This window comes from Colius striatus, chromosome 2 (assembly GCF_028858725.1).
Source record: "Colius striatus isolate bColStr4 chromosome 2, bColStr4.1.hap1, whole genome shotgun sequence".
Taxonomy (NCBI): domain Eukaryota; kingdom Metazoa; phylum Chordata; class Aves; order Coliiformes; family Coliidae; genus Colius; species Colius striatus.
In genome coordinates this window covers 14,416,006-14,433,849 of record NC_084760.1, presented here as the reverse complement: position 1 = coordinate 14,433,849, position 17,844 = coordinate 14,416,006, and the positions used below count along the sequence as shown (strand labels likewise).

General features: G+C 41.1%; 1 protein-coding gene across 4 annotated transcripts in view; it reads right to left on the bottom strand.

The window, feature by feature from the left end:
* Positions 1-17,844, bottom strand: part of FILIP1 (filamin A interacting protein 1) — a 115,250-nt gene that overhangs the window by 70,185 nt on the left and 27,221 nt on the right. For 3 of the 4 annotated variants that reach the window (XM_061990416.1, XM_061990418.1, XM_061990420.1), the window contains exon 2: positions 15,661-15,801. The exons of the other annotated variant lie outside the window; for it this stretch is intronic. The gene's annotated coding sequence lies outside the window, so the exon portion shown is untranslated. The remainder of the gene's footprint in view (positions 1-15,660; positions 15,802-17,844) is intronic. 4 annotated transcript variants of the gene reach the window in all.

Sequence of the window (17,844 nt, the reverse complement as noted above, 5' to 3'; positions counted from 1 at the left end):
AACTAAACCTAATTTTCATGGCTTACAGTGAATGGCTTCATGGCTCTAGAACATCCTACATGTTTTAAGAACAAATACTGCAAGTTTGTCTTACAAATGTTTTCCAGCGGAAAACAGATGACTACATTAGAGTGAATTCTACTTAGTAACATGCTGTGCTGGTGATGTCTCTGTAGTAAAATGCTTCAACTGTTAGACCTAAAGGTGCACAATTAATTTTCAATTTAATTCATGATTGGTTGTGGCACAGTACTCACACCAAGCATTGCATAACCAGATAAACTTAACAGGACATGTTAGACTTCACAAAAGGTGCTGTGTTGCCCATCATAACTCAGGACAGACACTTTGATCCATCTGTCCCTGTGGGAGCTGAGATAACAATTCATGAAGCCCTATAAAGGCTGAGTAGTTGAACTATAGGTTTATAAACATGCTAACAGAGAAATAAAGAATGCATACTTAAAGAGTGCTTTTATTTGACACAAATCAATACAGGCCAACCAATGACAGATGCAAATTTACTTAAAAAAAAAATCATTAATACAGCAGCAGAGCAGCTTAACCAATTGATCTGGAGCTTTGTGTCCACTAGCTAATCAGAATATCATTGTCACTGAAGGAAGTCAAACTTGGCCTCTTAAAAAATATCTTTATCACTTGTTTATTTATTTTGCAGCAAGATTAACATCACAAAGTATGGTGGATAGTTTGTCACTTTTGGGGGCATTGCACCTAACAGCCCTTCGTTGTGTATAAGCCTGCCAAAATCAGTGTAACACTGACACCTACTCTGTCTTCAGTTATGACGTTGATACTTTTCCAACATGTTATCCAAATACAAATGTTTGTGATGAAGTCAGACATGCAGGTGATCTCAAGCTTAAACGGTGACAGAAAGAGACAAAGCTCAGTAATTTTCAAGGAATTTAAGTTCCAAAATCAACTGCATGGTCCAGCTGTTATGGAGTGCTCTAGGAGCATAAAGCAGCTACAAGGCTGACTGAGTTTTAATTAGAGCAGCATGAAGTAGCCAGAACATACCAATGATCTTGGCTGAAATACTGTGTGCTGGAAAGGAGTGCTTAGTATTATCATTTTGGACATCTGTCTGCATTTCCGATGGCATCCTAATAAAGAAGAAAAGTTTCTGACCAGTTGCATGACATTATTTCAAATATCAAAATCCCAAAACTGTGTATTTATTGTCCAAAATTCATTCTAGGTAGATTGCCAATGTAACACTGGTAACAAATGTCCTCCTGCTGTCTGCTCTGATTATATCTCTATATCTTACAGCATTCCTGATCTGCTGGAAGGAATGTGTTCCCTGAAGAAACAGTTGGTATGATTTATAATGACATTAGCATTTAATATTTAACTCTAGTTGTTTTTTTTCCCACCTCTCATCATATTGCATATTAAACTGGAAATCTTTCCCAACAATCTCCAGTTAAACGAGAAGTCTTTATGTGATCGGTCACCTTGATTTCAACATTTACTGGCTACGTGTTTCAATATGTGCTCACAGCATTGGCACTTGGCATGAAAACTCTTCAGCCTCTTCTCTGTTTCACTCTTTTGATAAGCTTTAAGCACAAAGGACAAATGCTATGATTATTTACTTGAGTCTGTATTGTTGTTCTGGGCATGGGTCCTTAGGCTTTTACAAGTTAGCAATATACACAAGATTTTATGAAATAACCCTTATGTTAGTTTTACTGACATCAGGAAGAAATCTGTGAGGAATTTGCTGAATTGGATGTCAGGAGAGGACAAGCTGCATGGTGTTCCAAACCTTTCCCTTGTGGACAGCAATTTCTTCTCCCTATAGCTCTTGAAATGGCAGGTTAGATTAGGCCCCATTACTAGTGATATTAGAATTACATAATGCAAAGAGTTCTTTTGGACTTAACAGTCCCTCCTGCTAATTGTTGATTTTGGCCCCGCAGTGCTTTTCCTTAATAAATAAATAAACAAATAAATAGCATTATTGTACACACACACAAACAAAAAGAGATGATTTTAAACTATGCTATGGTTGTTGCCTTTGGCTATAAATTTGTAGTCTGGAGTTCAGTTGCAGATCTAACTGATTAAGATATCACATGAAAGTACTGGGTTTCTGACAGACTAACAATGGATTGCAGGGCCAGTGCAACTGGGTTATTAGTGAGCCAAAACTGGAATTGTTTCTCAGCTGAGACATTGAGCACTGTATGATGGGAACTGTATCTTTCAGAGGCTCTACTGTGCAGGCATTTCAAGTGGAGCAAAGTGCTGTGTGGAAGCGGCTGGTTTATAAGAGAGATTGCTGAGAACTCAGGCACTAAGTAAGCCAGATCTCTGCCTAGTGATTACCAATCAATGTATAGTGCTAGGAGTGAAAAGGAATTTAAATATACTTAAAATGGAGTGCCAAATCACACAAAACCTCCATCAGATCTGAAAAAATCCATAAACAAGGAAAAAAGTTGGAATTTTTAAAAAATAGTATCAGTCTGTATCTGCAAGTAGCAGGTGACAAGAAAAACCAAAAAAAAAACCATAAAAAAGAGGACACCTTCTCAGATATCAAGAAGAGAGGAAGACAGAGACACCAAATTGACCTTGTTGGCTTAGAAGTCCTCAGCAAGGATCACCCCAGATGGGCATGGATGGCTTTAGCCCCAAGGGATCTGGATAGCAAGAACTAAGGCTACTTGGCCCCAGTGGGGTGTATGGCTTTCACAGGACAAACATGTAGAAATGCAACTATTCACATCATCTCAGAATGATTAAAATTATTAGTTTTATCATTAGTTATTTCATATTATTAGTTATTCCAGGCTGTTTTCCTGGACTCTGCAAATATTTGTTATTATTATTTTGTCTGACTTGAAGAAATAAAAATGAATCATGCTACCAAGAAGTTGTCATAGGACCAGGTAGGAACTGATGCTTGCATTGTGCAGAGGCACATGCTGAGCAATGCTGCCCAGTTAGACTTGGATGCTGCATGAAGCAGACATGTGTCAGACTCCGGACTGTGCAATAGCTGAAAAATACCATGCCAAGGGAACACAGACCTCATTCTTGGTTTTGCTTTTGCAGATGACTCCAGTGTTTGTTTCAGTTATACTGGTCAGAGGAAAGTGCTAAACCAAATTACTCATACAATGAAGAACAGAACAAATATCTACCCTTAGCAATTCTGGAGTTTCCTGAATTTCTACACATTCATGCCTAGAGCACTGATCCACTAACCCTCCCCCGATCTCTTGCCCTCATATCCATCATGACTTATCCACAAGAGCAAACAAGAAAAGGTCTTTGTTCCTTCTGACAGTATTATACATTACCCATGTGCTTTTGTAAGAGCATGTATTAGCTGCTTGCCTTTGCAGTTGGAGTATTGGCATGGAGATACGGATAGTTATGGATCAGGACAATTCTCTACTCAGTAAACAGCTTGAATAATCAAGCCATAGGGCTGTAATTCTCAATACAGACTACCTCCATAACACCACTGCTACCTTCATCCTTTCACTTACTCTGCTTGCTGCACTGTATGATAGAATCACGGATTCTCAAGGGTTGGAAGGGACCTCAAAAGTTCATCTAGTCCAACCCCCCTGCCAGAGCAGGACCACCTAGAGTAAGTCACACAGGAACTTGTACAGGTGGGTTTGGAATGTCTCCAGAGAAGGAGACTCTACAACCTATCTGGGCAGCCGGTTCCAGTGCTCCCTCATCCTCACAGTGAAGAAGTTTTTCCTTATGTTTCCCTGGAACCTCTTGTATTCCAGCTTGTACCCATTGCTCCTTGTCCTATCATTGGATATCACTGAGAACAGCCTGGCTCCATCCTCCTGACACCTGTCCTTTACATATTTATAAACATTAATGAGGTCACCCCTCAGTCTCCTCCAAGCTGAAGAGCCCCAGCTCTCTCAGCCTTTCATCATATGGAAGATGCTCCACTCTTTTCATCATCTTGGTGGCCCTGTGCTGAACTCTCTCAAATGACATTTGTCATACAGGTGTTAGGAAGCGCAATGCCCAAGCATGTGTGCTCAGCCTCAAACATTGAAGAAGAAATGTTCCCTTCCTCCTCTTGATGCTACTTGCACAGCAGGGTTTGCACCACCTACATTGGGAGTGCTGCTCTGTGGGCTCCTCCCTCCCTGTTACCCCTTTGCCAGATTGGGCTGGTTCCTGGGCTGCACCCGCTGTGTGCACTCAAGCAATGGGGAGAGGCCGTGGCACTGTTCAAAGAAGCCCATGTGGGAAGGAGATACTACCCCATGGCACAAGGTATCACGGTGTCTCCTTCATTTTGTCATACCATCTGTGGGGTCTCATTGGTGAAAGGAACTTGAGAAAAGAGAATTTGTCCCTGTTAAAAGTACATGACAAAGATGTAGTGACTGTTTTAGATGCAAAACACAGATTATTTTCTTCTATCGAGTCACATCTATCTCATTATTTCCTAATCTGTTTTGGTAAACAGAACTTTTTACGCTGCTTGCAAATAGTGCAGAAAAGTAGTAAAGTTAGAGCAGGTACACGCTGAAGTACAGCATGACAATCAGCAAAGCCTTTTTGCTTTATCAAAGATGCAGCTTCTAAAGCTGATTCTTATAACAGTGGAGCACTGTTGTATGTGGATTATAGTCAACACAGATTATATCAACAATAGCTCCTTTGCTTGAAAAAAGAAATGAGAGCAATAAGCATAAATGTATTCTCAAGAAGAAAAGAAAAACACTTCTGAAAATTCCATATCCAGATACAATTTTGAATAATCTGTGTGAAAGCAGAAAAGGATTTAACAAAACTAAAAGAGGAAACCCAGTCATCACTAAGGCAGATTTATACCACTTTAACACCATTTTCTTAATTCCAAGACAAACCCTTCTCTAGCTAAATTATGCACAGATATACAAAGAACAGAGTTTATGCTGGTACAATTCCACTAATTCTGTCATTTTCAGGAAAACTTGTGATTTCAGCTGGAATACTTTTACTTGAGTAATGCATGCTGACCAACTATGGAGTAACATGGACTTGTTTCATAAAGATTCATGTTTCCCATGCTTCAACGGGAAAAACATCTTGGATGCATGAGGCATGAGGAGTGATAAGCTATTAGATCATCATTCAGTCAAAAAAATAAACTTTTATATATCACTCTACCCATGTTTTGATTACTGTGCTTCCCAGCTGCCAGAAAGTACAAAAAGGAGTCACAGAGAAGAGACAGCTCAAGTAGCTGACACCACTAGACAAACATGCCACTAGGTCTGACTAGAGTTTAGATATTTATTCTCCGAGGCGGCTCTGTGGCTGAAAGGGATGGGCCAAGATCAAGGTAGGTGGCAACAGTGCTAACTGCCTGCGGTGCAGCCTTTCTGACACATTTGAACTGAGTTGGGAGACATGGGAGTAGGTTGGTTCCTACTCATCCCTCCTCCTGGTCTAGTTCCAGCCCACTGGAGTGTCCTGTGCCTAGGACTGTGCCTGGTTTGGAGAAAAAGCAAGGATCCTTGGAGGAAAGGGATGCCCGTTTCCTGAAGCTGTGTAACTTGCACCCGTCAGATGAAGCCTCTCTAGAGACAAGCCATTCCTTGAGGGCTGGATGAGCACTGTGCCCTATCATGGTTCTTCTCATACTGTTTTACAGCTTTTTGCCCTTTTGAGTGATGCTATTTTAATTGAAAATCAAACTGTGTCCTTCACATGAAGACAAAGCTAGCAAAGTCACCATTAGTTTCAGTCCAAACCCTCTATACATTTGTTTTATCACCTGACAGCCAGAACGTGCCTGGAAAATGGTAACAGAGGTCATGCAGATTAGCTGGCCTACCAAAGATTTTTCACTCCTGTAGATGGGTAATCTTTGGTGTTAGGTAAACATTAGTCATTTCTTTTTGTTGACAGCAGAGAACCAAGCTGATAACACACAAGATCAAATATACTGTGGACTTATGAACCACACTATATCTCTCACAAGCAGTTTCTGAGGACCACTGCTCCTGTAACAATGCATTTTCTGTTTTCAGGATGGCAGGAAACAGCTGAAAGCAGCAATAGGCAAGAATAGGCTGCTAATGATCACAGCTCTTGCCTCCAAGTCCCTTACCCCTATCCTTACAATAACAAACCAGAACACCCAACACTGATCTATCACCGAGGGCATGTATGTGGTGGTTTAGGCCCAACAGGGAACAAAAGACCATGACTAGCCTCAAGTACCAAAGATCTGAGGACTGCCAAAGGGCAGGGAGAGCTTAATTGCCGCTTAAGGTTCAGGACAAAACAGACCAGGCCACTCGGTTTGGGGAAGAAAACAGAAAATAATTTAATGCAACACTAACAAAAGCATAACCATAAACCCCAAAACATAACCAAAATAAAACAACACAGAGTGGTACAACGATAAAAAGTCCAACCAGCCCTTTAAGACCACCTTCTCCACACCTCTTCCCTCTTTCTGGGCTCAGAGCCCTGAACCCAGTGTTTTTACCTCCTCCCCCCTTGAATGGGGGGAGTTTCAGTCAGTCTATTCCCAATAGCTTCTGCAATTTGTCTCTGCTCAGGGCAGGTGGGCTCCGCACCAGTCCTCCCTGCAAGTCCGTGGGGTACCTCACACACCCGGCAGCCCTGCATGGGCCGCTCTGACGTCCGTTCATCCCAAAAGCTGCAGCTCCTTTCTGCCTCTTGTGTGGGGCTGCTCTGCGGCTCGCAGGCTCTCCAGCATGGCCTGTGCCATGGCCTCCTCACACAGTCTCTTGCCCATCCGGGTGCACTCATACAGAGCTGCTGGTGGCTCTCAGTCCAGCCATTGCCCTGCATGGGTTGCAGGAGTACAGCCTGCCTTCTCACCACGGCTTGCAGAGGGGTCTCTGGTCTAGTGCTCCTCCTTCCTTCCTCCTTCTCTGACTGTAGGGTCCGTGTGGTCGCCTCCATCTTGTATCACTCTTACACCTCCTGCAAGCACTTCAAATTCCCGTCCCTAAATAGTGATGGCAGAGGCACCAGATTGGCCCAGTCGGGCCAGAGGTGGGTGTGAACCCAGGAGTCGGAGGAGAGTCCAAAAACTCTTTACCGGGTCTTCACTGCAACCCCCTCCCCCTGTTACCAAGCAAAAACAGCTCCTTGCCAAACCATGACAACATAGCATGGAAAGCAAAGTCATTCTGTGGTACTTGCAATCCTACTTTAATTTAGGAACGAATCACAGAGCAAATAGGGGATTAAACTGAAATGAGGAAACTAAATCCTACTAGCTGTATACAAAATCTGTTTCAAGTTTTCATTTTCATTTATTTCAACATTAACTTGGATTTTAACAACTGTGAGACAAGACAAAAAGCTAAATGTCTCAAAACCAAACTTCAGAGTTTGGGTCAAGGGTCAATTTTGCTGTCTCTTGCTGACCAAACATGAATCACAAACCCTGTATTCTTTTTGGTAGCCATGTTTTGCACAGCTTTGATTTTGCTGAAAACACTAAAGAATTATAGCTACATTTTACATTTGACTAACTTATCCTTTTTTTGACAGAGTCCCTTACAGATTTTATAGCAAAGGGGAAAAAAGGAACTGAGGACCTTTATGTTCTACAAATATTGTCTCCAAGAGACAACAGTGTCAAAACACATCTGCAGCATCTCAAATTTCAGCTGTCAACCAAAGCAGGGAGCAAGTTCCAAATCTCTCTCAGTGACTCCTTTGTAGGAAGTTTCAGTTGTTGATAGACACAGAGTACCAGCTTGCACATGAATGCCTGGTCGTTGTGTGAGAGGTGAATTTAACCCCCTTCATTAGACTGGGCTGCCTTACACCTCCCTAGTTTCCAAACAAGGAGTTAAAAATAGTCTCTGATACTAAACCTGCCCTTGAGTCTCACTATCAATTTTGGGTGGCTTTACAATATTTTTCTGGTTGGAAAAGAAAAAAAAAAGAAAAGAAAAGGAATTTTCTGGCTACATGTATACTGGAGATTAACCATGTCCAGGACTGCTCTCTGACTGGAAAGCCAGCTGTCCTGGAAAATCCTTCATGCTCTTAAGCCCTCTTAGCATCCATAACATGCTGGCTGCATCCACACTGGCCACTGGGAATTACTCCTGGCCCATGCTGACTCCCGAAACACGCTCTCAGAGGGTTCAGGAGAGTGTTAAGAGGCCTGGACAAAAGTGTGTAGGGGACCACTCCAACATTTTAATAAGAGTACAGACATTCACCTTCCAGTATCTGTGTTCCTGCCCTAGCACTGTTTGGTTTACATCCTTTCCTTTCCACAGTCTGCTCCTCTACAAACAAAGGAAATGGAAAACTAATGAGCCATGCAAAGGGAGAGTGCAACTCACCATAAATACATAGTCTGCAGAGAGAAAATAAGCAGAAAGTGGTGGGAAAACAGAAAAGAATCCTAATTTTTTCAAGTAAGTTAGGTCAAGGCACACAGCACTATATTACTTATTCTAGAGGCACATTTTAAAGTTGCAACTGAAGGACAGTCTGGAGATAGAGCAGCTGAGCAAGGGTTAGGAAGAGACAGTGCAGCTGAAGCAGAAAGGGTGGTTGCACAACATCGCCACTTCCCACTAGACTTCGCTTGGCTTTTGCTGAGCTTGGTGACACAAACCTTGAGCTCTTCTGCTTCATGTCACTGATAAGAGGACTAGCACTTGGAGGCTCCAGAGTGGCCCCTGCATTATTCAAAGCCCTGGCCTTCACTTGTCACTACTATTTGTAGAGAGGTAAAAGGAAAAGAGAGTCTTCATTCCTAGCAGTGCCAGCCCAGTGACTGTCATTACTTCCCAGTAATCCTGCAGGTTTTCCTCTGACTTCAGAATTTGTGGCAAAGAAAGTAAAGTAGTGTCGGCTTAACTGTTTTAAATAACACCATGCCCCACACTGACAAGGAGCAGCACAAAATCCTATAGATACCTTACCTGGGCATTGAATGTGAACTCATCAGTTTTAACAGCTTTCATTTGTAGAAGCCACATTTATGTGCTTCTTCTAATGTCTTGGTTTCAAAATCCCTAGACAATTTTTTCACTTGAAATGAATGAAGTTAAAGAGTTATCTTGTGTCCATGGGTTGAGCTGGCTTTGATCTTTTTTCAAACAGTCTGTCAATGTTAATCTGCTCAAAACGTCACCTGGCTTTTTAGTTAAGAGCAAAAAATCAGGCTAAACTGGAAACACATTAGAGCTACTTCGAGTTTAGAAGGAAGAAGTAAATTAATATCTCTGCATGGGCTTGGTCTCACATTAACATAACTAAAATGATCTGCTGTCAGATTCAAGATGCTTTAAAGTCTGTGACTTCATTAGGTCCAATTTCAACTGGGATAAAATGTAAGTCAACGGTGTTTGGCTTGTTGCAACTAGCCAAACACCCTCCCTTACTTAACTTCTTAAACATGGTTGAATTTTCTTTTTTTTTTTTCCACTAGGACAGGGTAAAAAATTCTTAGAAAGTAATTTCAGATCAGAGCCATGGAAAGACAGTAAAAAGAGCTCCTACAAATAGAGTGGGTGTTTTACAAGCCTACATGAAGATAAAATCATCTGCACTGGCACAAATTCATACTGTTCAGCTTTAAGTATCTCACTTGTGTAACTGAGATAGGAGTTTAGATTTCATCCATAATCTGCAGTGTCTTTGAAATGGAGCTCAAGCTCTCTGAGGCTATGTTAAGACCTCAGGTCTGTCCTCATCCTCAGCCATGCAGCTCAAGTGACCACTGCTGAAGCCTGTCATGGCTCCTGTCTGTCAGGGAAAACATCCCTTGATTTTCTCTCCATGGAAGAAGGTGCTGGGCAGAGGGAGGTGTTGCTCCAGTCTCCCTGTAAGAGGACGTGACTGGGCAACATCACTGCATCCTGCCTATAGGATGTGCTTGGAGGTCTCAACTATACTCCTATGAGCCACCTCTGACCTCTCTAAAGAGGTTGTGTGTCTAATTTGGACAAGGCTGATAAATTGGCACTGGATTCATAAATGCATCGTCACAAAGGCTGATTTTGCTGTTGGGTGGGGAGGCGCTGGCAGGTGTTTTGCACCTCATTATCAGCATCTGACACAGTGCCACACTTGGTGGCAAATGTTAGGACCTGAATAGAGGCTGTGGGATTCTGTCCATCCCTCAGAGGCTTTGCCATAACCAACCCTACCAACTTTATGTTAATGAAGTCATAAATCCAAATAGCTTATGCTGTTGGGATGGTCTTTCTACAAGGCACCAGTATGTAGACAGCTGAAACAGGGACACTCCTGGCCTAGAGAAGCAGAGAACCCAGTATTTCTAAAAAGCTACACAAAAAAAGTGAAAAGCTTACTGAGCTACCTAACTGGGAAATGAGCTCATTTGACTCTCCTGCCCCACTGATCACAACCCTCTCCCTTCTTCCTTTCAACCAGTTAACAATCCATCTCACTACCTGATCGTCCAGCCCATACCTGCTCAGTTTTGCTGCAAGGATGCTGTGGGAGATGGTGTCAAATGCTTTACTGAAATCAAGATAAACCAAATCCACTGCACTACCACCATCTGTCCAACTGGTTACATCTTCATAAAAGACTATTAGGTTGGTCAAACATGACTTTCCAGGGATGGAGGTGAGGCTGACTGGTCTGTAGTTACCCATCTCCTTCTTGCCCTTTTTGAAGACTGGAGTGACATTTGCTCTCCTCCAGTCCTCAGGCACCTCTCCTGTTCTCCACGACTTACTGAAGATGATGGAGAATGGTTTAGCAATGACTTCCACCAGCTCTCTCAGCACCCGTGGGTGCATCCTATAGGGTCCCATGGATTTATGCACATCCAGACTGCTCAGCTGATCCTTAACCCGGTCCTCATCAACCAAACAAAACTCCTCCTTTAACCTGACTTCCTCTGGAGTCTGGGACTCCTGAGGACAGTCTCCAGCAGTATAGACAGAGGCAAAGAAGGCATTCAGTAATTCTGCCTTCTCTGTATCCTCTGTCACCAGGGCACCCGCCTCATTCAACAGTGGGCCTACACCGCCTCTAGCATTAGTTTTTTCTGCAATGTATTTGAAGAAGTCTTCTTCTTGTACTTGACCTCCCTTGCAACGTGTAACTCCAACGAGGCTTTAGCTTTCCTAATTGCCTCCCTACATCCTCTGATGACAGCCTTATATTCATCCCAAGTGGCCATCCCTTCTTTCCATGATCTATAGACTCTCTTCTTCCACCTGAGTTTGCCCAACAGTTCCATTTAACCATGCAGGTCTCCTGGCTCCCTTTTTTGATTTCTTACCTGCTGAGGTGCTCTGATCCCGAGCCTGGAAAAAGTTATCTTTGAATATAGACCAACTGTCTTGGGCCCCTTTATCTTCTAATACTCTGTCCCATGAGATGTCTCCTAGTAATTAGTAATTGCTTGAAAAGGTCAAAAGTTGGCCCTGCTGAAGTCCAGGGTTACGATCCTGCTTGATAATTCACACAAGATCCTGAACTCCGCTATCTTATGGTCACTGCAGTCAAGGCTGCCCTCAGCCTTCACTGCTTCAATTAGACCCTGCTTGGTCATGAGTACAAGATCTAGTAGTGCTCCTCTCCTAGTTGGCACATCCACCATTTGCATCAAGAAGTTATCATGCACTGAAGGAACCTCCTGGACTGAAAGTGACTAGCCACGTAGGTTTCCAGCAGATATCTGGGTAGATGAAATCCCCCATGAGAACCAGGGCCTGTGATTTTGAGGCTGCTCCCAGTTGCCCGTAAAAAGGCTCATCAGCCTCCCCATTCTGATCAGGTGGCCTGTAATAGACACCCACAACAATGTCACATATGCCAGCCTTCTTCTTAATTCTAAGCCACAAACTCTCAACTTGTCCCTTATCCTCGCCTGGACAGAATTCAGTACGCTCCAGTTGCTCTCTTACATAAAGGGCAACTCCACCACCTCGCCTTGTTAGCTTGTCTTTTCTAAAAAAGACATAGCCATCCATAACCACATTCCAGTCATGTGAGCTGTCCCACCACGTGTCTGTAATTGCCACCAATCATAATCCCCTACCTGTACACAGACTTCCAGCTCCTCCTGTTTATTCCCTATGCTGCGTGCATTGGTGTACAGGCATTTCAAGAAGGAAGCTGATCATGCAGGATTTACCCTCAACACTGGCCACCCTTAGGCTCAACTTTAGTGGGCCTGGTTTTTTCCCCTTCCCCCTAATAGTAGGTGGAATTTGGCTATTATTGCCCAAAACAAGTAATTTAAGAAATAGCAATAAAAAAATGGATCTACTAACTTTCTTTTAGTTAGAGTAAGTGAAACTAGAGACTCAGTTTTAATAATTAAGGTAGATCTGAAAAAAATTAACAATAAAATTTTCAAATTCCTGTTTCCTATGAGGTGGATGACAGAAAAGCCATTTGAGTCTCAGTGTTGCTGAGGGAACTAGTGGGTGCTTCTAAATACTACGTCATCACTCAGTCTCTCAATATAAATTTAAAAGACTGATTTGAATTTTCACAATAATGCCAAAAAGCTTGGTCATCATCCAAAAAAACAGGGGAACAGGCATATACAAATGGTATATGATTGGTAAATCAAGTAGGAAAGCAGTGTATAAATAGACAAATGATCACGTACCTTTTGTTGAGTGAAAACTGTATAACCCAGCAGTTATGTAATGTATCAGCACTACTTATTTGTTTACTTAAATATTTTTCAGCTGCCTTCAAGGATGTTTAGATGACTGACAAATTACTTTGGGCTGCTTCTCCTGTGCATGTGGGGTGGACCCATGGCCTTGGCAAGGACATGCTGCAGTCACTGTTGGCAGCTCTGTCATGTCTTGGCACTGTGGGGAGCAACCTGGCCCTTGTGCTGCCCAGACAGCTGCTTTCTAAGGTATAAATGTTAGTTATGGTCAAAAACCTAATCTTTCCTTCTGTCTCTGAATTACTCAATATTGTATTGTTATTGCTTTTTAGCTTCTCATCTGTGGTTTGGGAAAAGGCAGGTTAACCAGTTTCCTCCTGTCAGGAGGCAAATTTACCTGTTATAGCACCATATTAAAGTGTTATAATTACTTAAGTAACAAGATGTTACAGAAACTATTCTTAGGAGCTCATTTCACTTTTCACATACTGTTTTACCCTCAGTAAGAATAAACCCCATTCACCTTCTATCTCTAGTGACAACATCCAAATGAGGTATGAGTACCACGTCATTCCTTTTAATATTCACTCCATAGGACACAGATAACAGCTTTTCCTTATCTGTATGTGCCCATATGCATGCTGCAGGAATTTCAGAGATGACAGGTTTCTTCAAATCTGCCCAGCTAACAGCTAAAGAGCATCTCTCCAGAGCACTCAGCAGCCGACTGGTGAGCACAACTATCCAGAAAAAGCAAAGTCAGACTAACCATCTAAGCCTCTGCTGTATATGTACTGAGAATACATCACAAGGCTTTTAGAAAAGTCATAGAATGATAGGGTTGGAAGGAACATTTAGAGATCATCTAATCCAAGTCAGGACAAAGTATTGAGGTTGGATAAATATTTCCTTACTAAATTATTAAATTGTACTGAAATTCTTTTGGATTTTCTTTTATCAGAATGATGCTTTAGGATTTGTATATCACAGTCTAACAGAAATTATTAAATGCAGTCAAAATCCAAAAAAACTATCAGTCTTCACATTAAGTTCTGTAACTCATGTAATAAAAGTTAATACCAAAATCTGCTATGCTAGTATATCTTTTCAATCAGTCCCAAACAATATCACTGACTGCATGCCAAGTAAACAACATAATTTTTTTAAAAAGAGAAATCAGTCATCAATTTGTCAGTTAATTCTAGCACTGCAAAACTGACCTGGTTTGAAATAGTAATATTTAGAGAATCTGTACAGCTGGCACTTTACCATGTGCTTGACCTAAAGTAGACACCATGCTTGCAAAAAAATTATTTACTGTAATTGTACTTACTGATATAAATATTATTACTTTTTGGTATCAAGAAAAAACAAAAGCCTGTCCAGAAGATTGCTTGCCAGCACATGCCAATGTGGTAGTGTGGCTTGACTCTAGCAGCACCGGCCTTCTAGGCACTAGAAATCACCTTGCTATACGCCATGGAAAGCAGTAAACACTGAGCACTCAGCAAACTTCAGTCTTGTTGAAATAAGCATCTGTGTCAAAGACAAAGGACTATAATTAGATGGATAGGAAAGCATAGAAAATAAAAATATTGTCAGAACCCAGCATTTACCATTATGGCACAGCCATCATGAAGTGGTGTGCCAGCAGCACGCTTGGCTCCCCTGCCTTCTGCTCAGCCAGGGTCTGAAGTAAAGTTGGGCAAACAATTTCTACTGGTAGCCAAATGTATGACATTGTCTCTATTTAAGTAAGCTCCAACAACACTGGAGAGTTCTATATAAATATCTGTCACTGACTGATCTCTTATACCTTGAAGATGCATTTGAAGAAAGGAAAAAACACCTCACAGAGTTGTTCTTCCCATTGTCCCTTCAAAAAAGCTGAAAAATACAATTTTATTAGGCTTTCTTAAAACTCAAAGAAACTTCTCCGAATGCCTATAAAGGTGGAAAACTGGACTTCGTACTACATGCATATTTTTAAATTGAAAAAAAGAAGAAGAAAATATTGTGGGGGTTTTAAAATTTGATTTTAAAATTCCACAAATAGAAACACATCATTAGCGTTTTGTGCTCACATCAACTTTGTATCAGACAAAAATAAACTTTGGTTTGTGTAAGATTGTTAGGCAAAATAGTAACTGTGTAAATTTAAGAAAAAAAAATTATTTATGCCAAGTTAATGGAATTTAGCATTATGAATGACAATTTAAGGAGGATAATATGATTTATTGCAGGTTTCAACGAACTAAAAATAGAAAAGGTAATATAAGCCATAAAAATTGCACTATGTACAACTTTCAGTTCCAGGAAGATTGTGTTTGCAATCCTTGACTACAAATGGAGTTTCATTCTGACTATAGAGATAGATCTTCTGTGGCCATAATTAATATAGACAATCCTGAGCTTTCCAAATGAGACAGACATTTAAAAATACGATATTGGGCTTCAAGTTGTGAAATTTTTGTAAAATCAGTTATTAATTGCCTTCCATCTTTTGAGTTGGTTTCACAGTTTCAAAGTATGTTCCAGCACCATGAAGCATTTTAAAACTGGAAATAACAGTTACTGTGTAATCAACATTATACTAGCAATGAGACTTTCAAAAGAAAGGCAAAATCCCAGACAAATATTGTGAGACACCCAGTATGGTCATAAGTCAGTGGTTCCATGAGGAAGAGTTCCTCATTACACTAAATTGTTAACTCAGGATGCTCATTATTAACTCATTATGTTAAAAAATTTCAGGGAAAAGAATGTACATTCAGGATCTCCTTGGTAATCCTCAACAGTCCTTGAGAGCTTTGGCAGCTCTGCAATTCAGATGAGCCTTTGAAAGACGAGAAATGACGTAAGTAATTTTGGTCACCTCCTGGAGCTGACATCTGCGGGAAGCTCAAGCATTGCTTTCCAGGCACGCTATTGCAAGCATCTCCTGAACATTATGACTTTAGGAGTGTGGCTTCACCTGGAAGCTCCCACATATCATCTGGACAGCCCGTTATGTGGAGTAATACCTGTGTCGAGGGATGCTTCCAGAGCAGGGACTTCGCTAGAATCTAGGTCCGGAGGGGAGAGGAGAGAGTCGAGGATAGAGGTGCCCCTGTGCCATCGCTCTGCAGCTCCCACCTGAGGCTGACTGGGGTCCCTGCTGCTTCCTAGAGAAAAGATAAGGCTCAGGGACTGCATGTGAGGGCAAAGCAAAAAGCAGCATGTTCCACATGCTCTGCTTGCCAGACAGCAGGCCAGCTAGACAATATAGACTTCCAGACTTCAAGTGGCTTGAAAATAGATGTATTTTTTTAATTTAGAGACTCCCATTGACTTCATCCATGTGTCTCCAAAGCTGTGAGAGAAAACAGTGACCTGAAGAATACAGAATATGGTAGGTGACATGTTTGCAGGTATGATACAGTGTACCAACTCAGGTGGTAAAACCTTGCACTCCTGCTGCCTCCTAAAAGCTAGTACTACAAGCCACAACTTTCTGCATTAGTTTAGCATTCAACACCAAATAACTACCTCCATCCAAAAAAAATCCCACAGTGATTATGAGGGAAGGAAAAAGCTGGTAGGTAATGTGTTGGGTTCCTCATTGAGTAGGCTAATTCTGCAGAATATGTGCAGTGCAATACAATGCAATGCATCTGACAGCAGATGACATGTCCACCTTGGCCCATCTATTGGTCAAACTGCATGCAGTTAGCAGACATCCAGCTTCTTAGTGACAATGTAGGACTCCCGTGGTTCGCCAAACTGGGCAATCTGCAGCACTAACAGAATTTGAATCTACCTTGTGGATTCCCTGAATTCTGCCCTGACCTTCTCAACTGTGATTACAGTATAAGCAAAGTTTAGTAGGTCAAATCCTCTTCAGAGGCAGTTAGCATGGAAAGATCAGAGCCAATGGATCTGAGCAGTGATGTGTCCCAGCACACGCACTGTTACCAGTTACATTGGCTGGTGCCACCATAGAGCTTCTGAGGGCTATGAGACCATGGAGGTCTTTCCTCTGGCAAAACATTTGGTCAATGAGAACATGGTGTTCTGGAAAGCTGTCATCTTTTTAAGGAAAACAGTAACAATTTTGTTCAACTATAGACTGACTGTTGGACATTACCATTTAAGGAATAAAGCAGGACTACTATACTGTCTAAGTTAATAGCAGTTAGAATAGTGTATGGCACATTACCCTATTATTTCTTAACAAGCTCTATGTGAGTTCTTGCAAAATGGTAAATACCAACTTGGTATTTGTAGATTTTTTTTTTGTCCTTGCTCTGAACAGAAAGAATGAGTTTTATTGTAAACAACATGAGGATAGATACAATAATGAAATCTTCACAGCTGTAATCACAGTTCAATTGGTACAAAAACATTAAGAAAAACCTGGCTTTCTAGGAAACAAACTATTATTTTATTGATAAATACTTTCATTTTTTGTAAAGTTTGTTTAGCAAACTTCTGTTTGCTAACAGCTAGTTCTAGGAGAAAATTGAGCAATTATCCATCTATTTATTTATATGTAAATAGCAGAAGGCATGTCCTACTAGTGAAAGAATTCAGATTATCACACTGTTATACCAATAAGCTCTGAATCACATCTGGCATGACAGTTTATGAGAAGAAAAGGAGATAATTTGGATGAGGCACATGGGATTTACAGAAATTAATTCTTTGCCCTACAAAAAGTTTGTCCTTCAGAAAAGTCAGTTAGAGTTTTCTCATCAATTTGAACAGAGGAAGGATCAAGACTACTGCCTTTAAAAGTTAATATGCAACTACCTAGAGCTAATTAAAGAAAGTGAGCCATGTTTTGTAATAAGAATGTTAATATTCAGTGCAATTCACAAAGTGTAAGGAAGAATAGTTTTCTGTCAACCAGCTCATATTAATAATTAAGATTACAAAAAGAGTGGACTGAGTCTTGAGTCAAATTCTGACCTCATTTGTCTTGACACTTCTGAATTTAAAGAAGTTACTCTGGATTTTCATCAGTTTAAATGAGATTAAAATCTGAAACTGCCAAAAAAGTGACGTTTTTCATGATTTGCAGAAACCTTGTTCACAGGAGACCTGGTTTAAAAATAGGCTCTTAAGAGTACTTTCCCTCCTCTATATATTGTTTTAAAGTCACAGTTTGAATTTGAATAATTTAGATCCTGTGATGTTTTATCAAGCAGCAGGATAAGGTGGGTGTT